Source organism: Gopherus flavomarginatus, chromosome 3, assembly GCF_025201925.1.
Source record: "Gopherus flavomarginatus isolate rGopFla2 chromosome 3, rGopFla2.mat.asm, whole genome shotgun sequence".
In the NCBI taxonomy this organism is placed as follows: Eukaryota; Metazoa; Chordata; order Testudines; family Testudinidae; genus Gopherus; species Gopherus flavomarginatus.
In genome coordinates this window covers 201884182-201896735 of record NC_066619.1, presented here as the reverse complement: position 1 = coordinate 201896735, position 12554 = coordinate 201884182, and the positions used below count along the sequence as shown (strand labels likewise).

The following is a 12554-nucleotide window of genomic DNA, read 5'->3' as shown; positions in this document are numbered from 1 at the left end:
GATATTAATTCATCATCTTTCTTTCAATATGTAGAACACAATCCATAGTGGTAAATGATGTAGCTATGAAAGGAAATGATTTTTGAACAGTTTCACATTTTCCCCTAACATTTCTTATAGGTGGCCTTGTACAATTGTTCCATAGTAATAAAGTTGATATTAATCTTCAAGAAACATAATGAATGTTGTGTGAGAGTTCTATGACAGGAAATATTTAATACTGGATATTGGTAAAATTCATGCTTCATCTACCATAAAATCACTTTTAAATCCATTCTTGGGTTTTTGGTATTCCGAGCAGGCACCATTGTCTTTCCTTGCCAGAGACAGTACAGTAATTTCCCTGCAAAGTGGCATGTTAAATATACCAGTTAGACTCATAGACTAAGTTTAATTTCAGTCTTTGTGATTGTATGTATATAACCTTGTAGGGCAGTATCTGTTACTTTGATGTCTGTCCTAAAAACCTCCTTCAGTCTTAAATGGTCGAAAAACAACTGTTTCCACTATATCAAATCTCTCCATCATACACTGAGTTAGCACTGGCTTAGTCCTGGGATTCTGAGAGCACACCTGAAGCAGGACCTCTGACAACTGTGACACTGATTGCTAATATACTGCAGAGCAAGTGTTGAGTTTTTTTGTTTTAAGTTAGGCAACTTAACTCCCTGGTAGCTCATTTGTAAATATACCTACTCCAAGGTAACCACAATGTGTTATTTCTTAATAGCACTTTGTATGGAAAGATTTTCTTCCATGTACATTTTTTTTTCACCCAAATCAGTTTACAGTAGTTAATTCTAAAAACACTTAAACTGCATAGTGATGGAAGGCAGCTTTAGTGTTTCAAATCTCTGGGATAATGCACTTCCATCTGTCCTTTAGCAAATGTGTCACTGTTTTTGCATAATGATGCTTTCTGATGAAGTATTGCTTGTAATTGAATTTTGATACTGCCTTTTTAATGGAACATTGGAGGAGAAAGTTGAGAGTTCTCTTGTGAGGATAAAGTATAAATGATGTCATGCTTTACTTCAGCTAGTTTTATGAATTGCTGACCAGTGTCCACAAAGAAGATTTAATGTTATACATCTTGTCAATGCACGAACATTTTACATATAATATTACAAGACAGCATTTACAAAGAAAAGGTGTGGGTTTTTGTTGTTAATTACCTAGTGATTTCACTTTCTGAAGATTTAAGGTTGCTAGAATTAGAACCACAATATTTTCTCACTTTGTTGTTAAACTAGATCTGATCCTTTTATTTCTTAAGTGTTTCAACAGTGATCCTTTTCACACCAAGCCGTTTTATGGACAGAAAAAGCAACATAATTTTTAGAGTGCAGCATTTACAACTTGATAAATAGATTATAAAGTTAAATGGTAATATTTTTACAAATAATGCTCTTGATAGTGAATACTTGTTAAAAATTGTTAAAACTTCACTCATAACAGCCTTTGCAGTTGAATTTACAATGCTTGATCCCAAATAAATTAATATATTTTTAAAAAATTGAAAGCTTGTTCCATCTTTAACAAAGTTTGTTTTTAAACTAAATACTGAAAAAATACTTCTTCCACTGTAAAAATATATATATTATTGCCATCTTTTTTTAATATACTTAATATGTAGTAAACTAGGTATGTAAATTATGTTAATCTTTTGAAGCATATTCCTAACCATGTTTGAAAAATTGGCTGATAAAATTGTATGTACTAAAAATTGCTTCTGTCTATACTTAGTGCCTACGCTCTGGAAAAATGTTAAATGAACACTTCCCTCTTGGATATCAGAAAGCACACGTTCTGTTTCAAGTGCTTGTTTATTTTTATATCTGTCTGTCTGTAATATATATTCCATTCTTTATGTGCATACACTCCGTGCTCTTGATATTTGAGTGTGTTAGCCAGCAGTGTCTATTGAGACCACATATGTCCTTGTGCTCCTCAGTAAGCAGCACCGCCACAGTCCATATACAGAAAGAAAATGGTTCCCAACATTTGACATGAACTCTTACGTACATTGCCATGGGGAGGATGTCAATTTGTGGATTAGGTCTGCTGCAGGGTGGACACATTCAGGGGTTGCATGGAATTGCCTTGTGGGCTGCCAGTTGGACCAATCTGATGGACTTCAGTTTTTCCCTTCACTCTGGTATTTTTTTTCCTGGTACCAAGACTTTAGGATGTCTAAGCCCAAGTCTCCAGCAAAGCCCCAGTGCCAGAGGACAATACCTATAAATGAGGGGCATGCCATATGCCTCTCTTGTTTGCGGGAATCATATATCCCAAGCAAATATACTATCTGTAAATCCTTCTTAAAAAGAACTTCAAAAACCAGAGGGGCCTGTTTATAGATTGACTTGGGATCCTGGTGCTTCTGGTCCCCTCGACAAGTTTCATCTCTTCCCAGGAGTGCTCTAGAGCTGCATTGTCCAAAGCTTTGGCTTCTGTTTCTGGTAGGACAGGCAAAAAGCTTTCTAAGCAAAAGGAGCGTCACTTCTTCGGGACAGTGAGAGTTGGATCTCCTGTGAAAACTTGTACTACAAACAGATTTAAATCTCCTTGTTGCTCCCGGTCCAAGGAGACTTATCGGCCCAATATGGTCACTATAAGAGTTCTGAGGGAACATGTTACTGAGGTTTCACTGCTGTATCAATGCACTTAATTGGCCCCTATCTCAGCGCCAACTGCTTTGATGTTAACTACCACAGTACCAGCATCATTGGTACTGGCAGTTTCCCTAATGGTCACATTGATGCCAACAAAACTATCTACACTCCCTTCAGTACCAGCTATATCAGCGCTGACTACATTGGCACAATCACACTCCACTCTGGCTCCGATGTTTGTAGCAAAGCCCTGTTCCGTACCTGTGAAGTATGTGAAACCCGGATATTTAGAAGTTTTGGAGGAACCTGAATCATTACTCTTCTCTACAAATGTGAACAGTCTGTCATTGATACTGGGACCTGCAATACCTTTGATTCCAGGTGTATCACGTGTTCTGACTGCTCCTACAGTCTAGATCCGAGACTCTCCTTGCAGTCTAGCAGTCCAGTTTTGAACCCCGCCCCCCTTTGGATGTTGAATGTTCTGTTTTCTCTTCACCTGAGTCAAAGAGGAGTGGGCAACATTCTCCTACATGTTGGGCTTCTAGGTACTACTGTCATACTACTAATAGAAATAATAATATTCCTGATAGGCCCCTTCTTGTGACTTTTATGGATTGGAAAGAGAATCCGGGATTCATTCAACAAAGACTATTGGGTACTCATATGCTCTGGTGTCCTACTCCATGACATTCAGGCCCTTCTCCCTGTAATATTCCAGAGTTTCCTGGCCTCGGCGAGTCCATACCGACTAGAATGCCACACCTGTATATCACCCACCTCTGACAGAGGGAGGTAGTACTCTTCCACAGCTCCACAACATGCTCCTCTCAGGTAAATTCATGAGAACCTGCACATTCTGAGGAAGAGCTTCCTGAAATGGGAGATCTACCTGGGCCCACAGCTATATCATCCTCAACCCTCCACTCCATCTAACCCAAATAATTTGAAACATTTTCAGGACTTGTTCAGAAGAGTAGCTGAGGCTATGCAAAGTCCTCCTGAGGAGGTGTCAGAATCCTCACATAAACTGGCATACTTCATTCACCCATGTCAGGTTTTGTGCATTCCTGATTAAACATGTACTGTTGGACCTTGCAAGAAATGTATGGCAGACACCTGCAATTGCTGCTCATATGTTGAAGAAGGCGAGCAAGAAATACCAAGTCCTCTCTTCGGGAGCAGAATTTTTCTATTCATACCTGGTGCTGGGTTCCTTTGTACTGGTTGCAGCTAATGAGAACCAAATAACATAGAATGACACCAGAAGAATGAGAACCGAAGTATCTTGGTTTATTTGGTCATAAAAACTAGTCTTTGTTGAGTACTGGTCCATTTATGTATTCCACTCTGGGTATGCATGCACACATGACTGGAGGGCTTTTGCAAGCAGTGTCTGTTGGTCCCCGCCTATGGCCCAGCTCTACTTGTGCTCCCCACCAAGAGTATAAGTGGAAGGGAGGACCGACTGCCAGTTCTTTCTTATCACTTCATGGACTGAGTCAGGATCCCTCAACGTCCAGAGCTTCTCTTTTCTTTTCATCCTGTAATTATATGCAAAGTCATATTATTCTTAGTTTGCTGTTAATTAGAGTTTTTGATGGTTGTAGTTATAGTGTTAGAATCTCCACTCCAGGGAAATTTACCAGTCTCCCAGTGTGGGACTTGGATTATGCCCAGGATTTCATTCTTCAAAACCTGTGGTTTTGCCCCTGCAAGTGTGATGTTCTGTATCTCAGGGGAACACCCAGCATCCCCATGTCCATACTTATCATATGGTTGTGTGGTATCTAATGCAAAGTTTGTCATGTTGAGTGTCTTCAAAAGGCTCATGATGCACTGAGCAGCGTTGTTATAATAATGTTATAGTTATCGTTGTTATACCGATGTCATAGTAATGTTATAGGTTGTAATTTCATGTATATAGTTATGAGCTGAGAATGTGTTTTCATGGCTTAAAGCAAGCCTAGGCAAAAACTTTTGAGAAGCAGAGGGGCAGTTCACACCTCTTCAGAGCATGTATGGGACAAACCCAGCCTAGCCTCAGAGGAACAAAGGATACTGGCCTAGGCAACAGTAAAGGATCTGTTGGACTCTCGAGTGAGTCACCTCCCTTCCTTTGGTCAGTTTGGGACTGTGATGAGGGAATGCTTACCTGACTCTGAAGGGGTGGGGGGCAAGGCAAGAGAGAAGAAAGGACATGATAAAAGGGAGAGACATTTGCCATGCTTCTCCTCTCTCTTCCACCTCCATCTATAAACATCACCACCCAGCGACTGAAGCGCTGATCAAAGGGGAGAGCCTGGCTGAATGGCAATCAGCCAGCCTGTGGTGAGAGACATCTAAATTTGTAAGGGCATTGAAAGTATTAAGATCAACTTAGAATGCGTTTTGCTTTTATTTCATTTGACCAAACCTGACTTGTTATGCTTTGACTTATAATCACTTAAAATCTATCTTTAATAGTTAATAAATTTGTTTATTCTACCTGAACAGTGCATTTGGTATGAAACGAGTCAGAGACTCCCCTTGGGATAATAAGCCTGGTATATATCAAGTTCTTTCTTAAATTGATGGACTCATATAAGCTTGCAGTGTCCAGCGAGCATAACTGGACACTGCAAGACAGAGGTTGCTATGGTTGTGTCTGGGACCGGAGATATTGGCTAGTTTCATTTGGTTGCACGATCCAAGGAGCAGTTTACCTGCCAGAGGCTGTGCGTGAACAGGCCAGGAGTGGGGGGTTCTCACAGCAGGAAAGGGAAAGGCTGGCTCCCAGAGTCAAGGATTGGAGTGACCTAGCAGATCCAGTCCAGATAACACCAGAGGGGAACATCGCAGCATGTTTTCAGTCAGCAACAACCACCAGCACTGCCTCTACTGCCCTTGGAAGGCACATATTTCTGCCAATTTCAGTATTTGCCACTTGGGAGGTACATATTTCTGCCAAGTGCAGTATTTCCCTAGCCGAATGCAGCAGGTGCAAGAGCTCTAGCTTCAAAAAAAACTTTATGGAGAAGGCAATGAGACCCCTGTCAAACCCCTCCTGTGGAGACCCCTTGTACATAGGTTGGAGTTGGCAAGGAGTGCGCTCCTTAGTTCTCTGTCCGATTCCTGAGTGGAGAGAGGCACAGGGAGGACCCTTTGGCTGGGCCCCCTTATGAAACATACAAAAGCAGATGCCCTCTTAGACTCTCTAAGAGGAGAGATACCTTGCTGACACTGGCCTGCTAAACCCAGAGTTGTGAGTTCATTCCTTGAGGGGGCCACTTAGGGATCTGGGGCAAAATCAGTACTTTGGTCCTGCTAGTGAAGACGGGGGAAGAAATGGGGGTGGGATAACTCAGTGGTTTGAGCATTGGCCTGCTAAACCCAGGGTTCTGAATTCAATCCTTGAGGGGGCCACTTAGGGATCTTAGGCAAAATCAGTATTTGGTCCTGCTAGTGAAGGCGGGGGGCTGGACTCAATGACCTTTCAGGGTCCCTTTCAGTTCTATGAGATAGGTATATCTCCATATATTACTATTATATATTGGACCCTGTCCAAGTTGGTCAAGTCTTCATTCCAGAAGGGCTTCCTAAGCTGCATGACAAGACTCATAAGAGCAAGACTTCTTCAGTACTGGTCTCTGCAATGACCTTGACACTAACTGCAGTACCACTGTCAAGGTTCCTTCCGCACTCTGAACTTTAGGGTACAGATGTGAGGACCTGCATGGACACTTCTAAGCTTAATTACTAGCTTAGATCTGGTACACTGCCACCATCCAGAATTCCAGTGTCTGGAGCACTTTCTGTCCCCCCAAAACTTTCCCCTCCCTGGGTTGCCTTGAGGGACTTCACCAATTCCCTGGTGAACACAGATCCAAATCCCTTGGATCTTAAAACAAGGAGAAATTAACAATCCCTTCTCCTTTCCCCCTGCCACCAATTCCTGGTGAGTCCAGATCCAATCCCCTTGGATCTTAAAACAAGGAAAAATAAATCAGGTTCTTAAAAAGAAAGCTTTTAATTAAAGAAAGAAAAGTAAAAATCATCTCTGTAAAATCAGGATGGAAAATACTTTACAGGGTAATCAGATTCAGATAGCCCAGAGGAACTCCCTCTAGCCTTAGGTTCAAAGTTACAGCAAACAGAGGTAAAATCTTCAGCAAAAAAAGGACCATTTACAAGTTGAGAAAACAAAAAAAGACTAACACACCTTGCCTGGCTATTACTTACAAGTTTGAAACACGAGAGACTGATTCAGAAAGATTTGGAGAGCCTGGATTGACGTCTGGTCCCTCTTAGTCCCAAGAGCGAACAGCCCCCAAAACAAAGAGCACAAACGAAAGACTTCCCTCCACCAAGATTTGAAAGTATCTTGTCCCCCCATTGGTCCTCTGGTCAGGTGTCAGCCAGGTTTACTGAGCTTCTTAACCCTTTACAGGTAAAAGAGACATTAACCCTTAACTATCTGTTTATGACAACCACCTAAACTGAAGCACTGAGAGCCATTGAAATAGTCAGGTCAGAGACTCATTGACCATCAATACCATCATGGCCCTGTAGGGAACTGCCATCTACCACCTCTCTGGTTGTGACCGATCACAACCTCAGCAAGCACTAGTGACTTGTATTATTCCAGACAATATTTTCATCCTGGACCCATAATCTCCCTTGTTATCAGGCCAAATCTTAATCAGGGAGATACAAATACTCTGGAAGAAGGCTATCTGTGGTTCCATCCACTAGTCACATTTTTGTCTCCACGGATATGCTGGCACTACTGATGGACCTGGAGCCAATCTCTTCATCTTTAGTAGCGTCGGCTGTACTGGTGGAACCAGCTTCCCCTTCACCCAGGAAATTCAGCCCAGACGGTATTGAGAATCTTCTGGAACCAGCCTCGGTCACTCAATCGTAGAAGGTTAGGGTTGGAAGAGACCTGAGGAAATCATCTAGTCCAACCCCCTGCTCAAAGCAGGACTACCCCCAACTAAATCATCGCAGCCAGGGCTTTGTCAAGCCATAAACTTCTGGATATCCTCCACCATGAAGGCTCCAGTTGGGGTGCTCTCCCAGTCAATGAAGCCATTCTGGAACCAGCTAGAACTGTGTGGCACACACCTGCCACCTGTGCCACTACCCCTGTGTCACTTCCTTGCCGAGAGGGCAAGGAAGTGACACTTTGTGTCAGCTAAGGGAACACAGTTCTTGTTCTCTCACCCTGCTCCAAACGCCCTAGTGTTGCAGATGGCCACTGAAAGATTCAGGCAACAATGCCTAATAATAACTCTCACAGATAAGGAGGCCAAACTTCTCGACTTTACTGGGTGAAAGGTCTTTGCATCTACCAGTCTACAGTTTAGGATCTTGAATTATGAGGCCCATCTCACCAAATATGATTTTCTGAACTGCTCTAGACTTTAAAGACAAACCTCAGGAGGACTGGGCTCAATTTCAAGCCCTTGTTGATGAGGGCAGACTGGTGGCCAGGACCTCTTCACAGGCTGCAATCAATGCTGCTGATACTGCATCAAGATCCTTGATAACTGCCATTGTGATGCGGTTGGAGTTGTGGTTACAGTCTTCGGGAGAATCCAGGAAGACTTAGGCCACAATTGAGACCAATTCCATTCATGAAAAGATGGACGAGTTTCTGCACATATTGAAAGTATCTAGGGCAACCCTTCTCTTCCCGGGTATTTATACACCTGCCACAAAGAGGAAATATAAACAAACTTACAAATCAAAGCTCTTAGCTCAAACCTTTTATAAACAACACTCCTACGAACCATCTTGCAAACAACAAAGAATGCAGAGATGAAAGATATCTGGTGCCTCCCGCTCCAGCTGCGACTACCTGATCTCACCCTCCAACCAAAAAACACTTTTAACATGATACTAGAGAGCTGTGAATGAATATTGCTGGCATCCTGCCCGATTTATGATATTTATTTGAGGCCATCTAGTGAAAATTTTGCCAAAACTGGGAGGTGATATCTGTCACTCATCTGATGTTATCATCCATTCCAGCCATACCATCAAGTTTCTTCACCTCTCTCTCCCAAAGTCTTCTTGTCTGTGCCTTTACAGGGACCACTCTCATGAGGGAATTCTCTTTCAGGCAGTACAGTCTGTTCTCCCCTAAGGAGCAATACAGCAGGTACCTTCTCAATATTGGGAGAAAAGGGTTCTATTTAAAATATTTCCCCCTCAAGAACAATGGAGTCTGGATACACATTTTTGACCTGTAGTAACTCAACATTTTCATTTGCAAACTGAAATTCTGCATGGTTATGTTGGGATTGATAATACCATCCCTAGAAAAAGAGACGTGTTCATGGCTCTCAATATGAAAGATGCATACTTTCATGTGAACATTCATCACTCTCATAGAGGATTCCTCAGGTTTGTGATGGGCCTCCATCACTAGCAATACAGGTTGCTCCTGTTAGGGTTAGGTACAATTCCCCAAGTCTTCAGAAAAGTGTTTCCAGTAGTAGCAGCTTAGCTCAGACATCTTCTCCATCTTCTCATATGGAGATAACTGTTTTCTGACCAGCATGTCTTGCCTGGAAGTCTTGACATCAACCATGTCGCTGTTGCAACTTTTAGCATCCTTGGGAATCTGTGTAAACATGGAAGAGTCTACCTTGACTCTGACACAGTCTGTGGAATTTATCAGAGTAACGTTGGATTCAGTCAAGACAGACCTACCTCCTCATGGACAGATTTCACAAAATGTGTGTTCTCAAAGAACTGGTTACCCGCAACCCTCAAACATCAGTTTGGGTGCGTCTTGCTCTCCTGGGCCATATGGCATCATGTACTTATGTAATGCCATTTGCCTGACTCCACCTTTGCCTGAAGGCTTGGCTTCGAACAGTACATACACTGAAGAAGCACAGTATGAATAGTATAGTGGCAACTAACTCCAAGATGAAGGTCTCTCTGGCATGATGGAGTGACCGTGGACATGTGTGCGTGGAAGTTCTCTTTCTGTTTCCCACATCTGACAAGATGATAATTACAGAGTCCTCCCTGATAGTCTGGGCAATCACGCAGCACAAGGTACTTGGACACCTCAGGAAGTCAGAATGCACATCAGTCTTCTGGAACTGAGAGTAGTACGAGAGGCTTGCAAAGGATTTCTACCATTCATACAGTCCCAGCATGTTCTAATAATGTCAGACAACCTAACCACCATTTCTATCTAAATTAGCAGGGAGGAGCATGGTCGCGCCCCCCCCCCCATGTATATAGAAGCTATCAGTTTATGGGACTGGTGCATACAGAATCACATCACCCTGTGGCACCCACAGTTCACTTGTTGACCACTTCAGCAGGCATTTTGCCACCAATCACAAGTGGGAGTTACATGATTCAGTAGTTTAACAACATCTTCACTCAGTGAAGAACCCTGACTTGGAACCTGTTTGCCTTTCAGCAAAGTATACTGCTCCAGAGGAGCCAAAAGATAGTACTCCAGGGTTGGTGATCTCTTCTTGCCTTGGGACAGATTATGTCAGTTATGCCTTCTGTCCCATCCCACTGCTATCCATTTCTATGAAAAATTCTAGCCAGGGCACAAGTCATCCTCATTGTCCCTAGATGACCCAGACAGTTTTGATTTCCAAGCCTCCTACAGATGTCATCCCATCCACTATCAGCGTTCAGACCTTTCCAGATCTCTTGACCCATAAAAATGGCAGGGTCACGCATCCAAACCCTGATGCTCTTCATCTCATTAGAGATCAGTATTAGAATGGACATTGAGCCTAAAATGCTACTGCTCTGAAGCTGTATGCATCTTTAACAATAGCGGGAAAGACTCTGCCAGAAGATGCTATGTAGCCAAGTGGATGCATTTTTCTATCTGGGCCCAGCAAAACCATATAATCTCCAGAGATGGTGTATATTTCTGCTATTTTGGACTATCTTCTTATCCTCAGGACAGCCGGCCTTTTCCTTAGCTCGCTACGGGTTAATCTAGTGGCAATTAGTGCATGTCACCCTGCAATGGATGGTTAATCTTTATCCACCTGGTAACAGCCAGGTTTTTGAGTGCCTGATCAGAATCTTTCCATCAGTAAAGAAACTAAACCTTCACTAGGGTCTTAATTTAGGACTGACTGTATCCCACTCTATCAGTTAGCACAGTTTCCCCACGTGAGATACAGGCTCACTCTGAGGACACAAGCAGTTTTAGTATCATCACTTCAGAAGGTATACCTGATTTGATATTTGCAAGGCAGCTATATGGAGTTCCAGTCACACATTCACAGCATATTACGCCTTGGATCCAGAACTCCTTCAGTGACTTATCCTTTGGAATAGTGGTTCTACAAGCAGCTATTCCACCTGCATCCTCATTCCCCCTTCCTCCTTTCTGACTACTCCTTACTAATCGCCGCCAGTAGAATACACATAGGACCAGCACTCGAAGAAATGAAAATTATATATTTGTTGTAACTGAAGATCTTCGAGATATGTGGTCCTTATCCATATTTGATTATCTATCCTCCCTCTGATTTGGATCATGAGATTCATTTGTGGTAAAGAAGGAACTGGAGACACTGTCAATCCTCCTCACCCCTTATGCCCTCAATGGGGAGCACAACGAGAACTGGTATGGACCAGTGGACACTGTGTTTGTAAGAATTCTGTGGGCGCACACCCACAGTTACAATAAGGTAAGAAACTTTACTTTCAGTACATCTTCATTTTAGAGTTTCAAATCACCAAACACTACTGGGCCTGTTACTATAATACATTTTCCATTTTTTCTTATAAGCTACCACAGGAAAACCGTGAGTGGTTTGCAGAAGGGCATTTAAAAGCAAGAACATCTCCAAGTGGCACTGGATGCTGTTGACAGTATTTCTAATATTGTGGTCACATTAGTAGTTGTGAGAAGGGAATCCTGGCTTCAAAGTTCCAGGTTTCCACGTTAGGCTCAATCAGTGGTGGAAGATCAGCCTTTTGAGGGGCTGAATCTAAAGGTTAAATGTAAGATCTGGCCAGATTGTATCCCTGAGATTTGTGCATAGATCTTGCTTTTTCATATGCACACCATGTATCGGGGGGAGGGGGCTAAAAATTGATGAGTTTTTAAAAATGGATTTTTAAAATGTAAACTACATGTTTTGTATTTAAACTGGATTTTTATTTAAATTAAATACACCTCTACCTCGATATAACGCTGTCCTTGGAAATCTAAATATCTAACCGCGTTATATCAAACTTGATTTAACCCGCCGGAGTGCACAGCCCCATCCCCTCCCAGAGCTCTGCTTTACTGCGCTATATCTGAATTTGTGTTAAATCGGGTGGCGTTATAACAGGGTAAAGATGTAGAACCGTATTTTTTTTAAAAACTATTTAAAATTTAATTTGAAATTATGACAATTTATGCTAAGGTCTAAACAAATTATAATATATTAAAATATTTTAAATACAAAAAATTAAGCAGTACATGTTTGCTGCCGAAGTTTGAAAGAAAGTCAAACCACTGAAGTGGTAGAAGGCGCACTGGCTAAGCACCTGATAATAAAGTTTGTTGAAGTGCTAAAACAGCTTTTCTTAGAAGTAGCTTCTTCTGCAGGTGTAGAGAAAATATTTTCTTCATTTCAGTTTATTCAACTAGTTCAGTTCAATGACTAGTTTATGCAAAGTTAAGAAACCAGTTGAGAGTTGAAAAAGCAGGAAAGCTTGTTTTCCTCTTCCAATTTGAGCTTGTTTTCCTCTTCTAAAGACTAGGTGTGAGAGGATGAGATTTACTGGTTTTAAAATGAGAAGGATATGGTGAACAGAAATAGTATGCTCAATTCACTAACTACAGATAATACTTCCTTATTTAATAAACCAGTCAGTTTTAAATGGAAAAAAAAAGTTTTGTTAAACTTTTTGGTATACTTTTTTCTTATGTATCCATTTTAAGGTTTTATTTAACTA

The 12554-nt window shown here is 41.8% G+C and overlaps 1 protein-coding gene across 9 annotated transcripts in view; it reads left to right on the top strand.

Moving 5' to 3' along the window:
- Positions 1-12554, top strand: part of FBXW7 (F-box and WD repeat domain containing 7) — a 312721-nt gene that overhangs the window by 144102 nt on the left and 156065 nt on the right. The window lies entirely within an intron of this gene.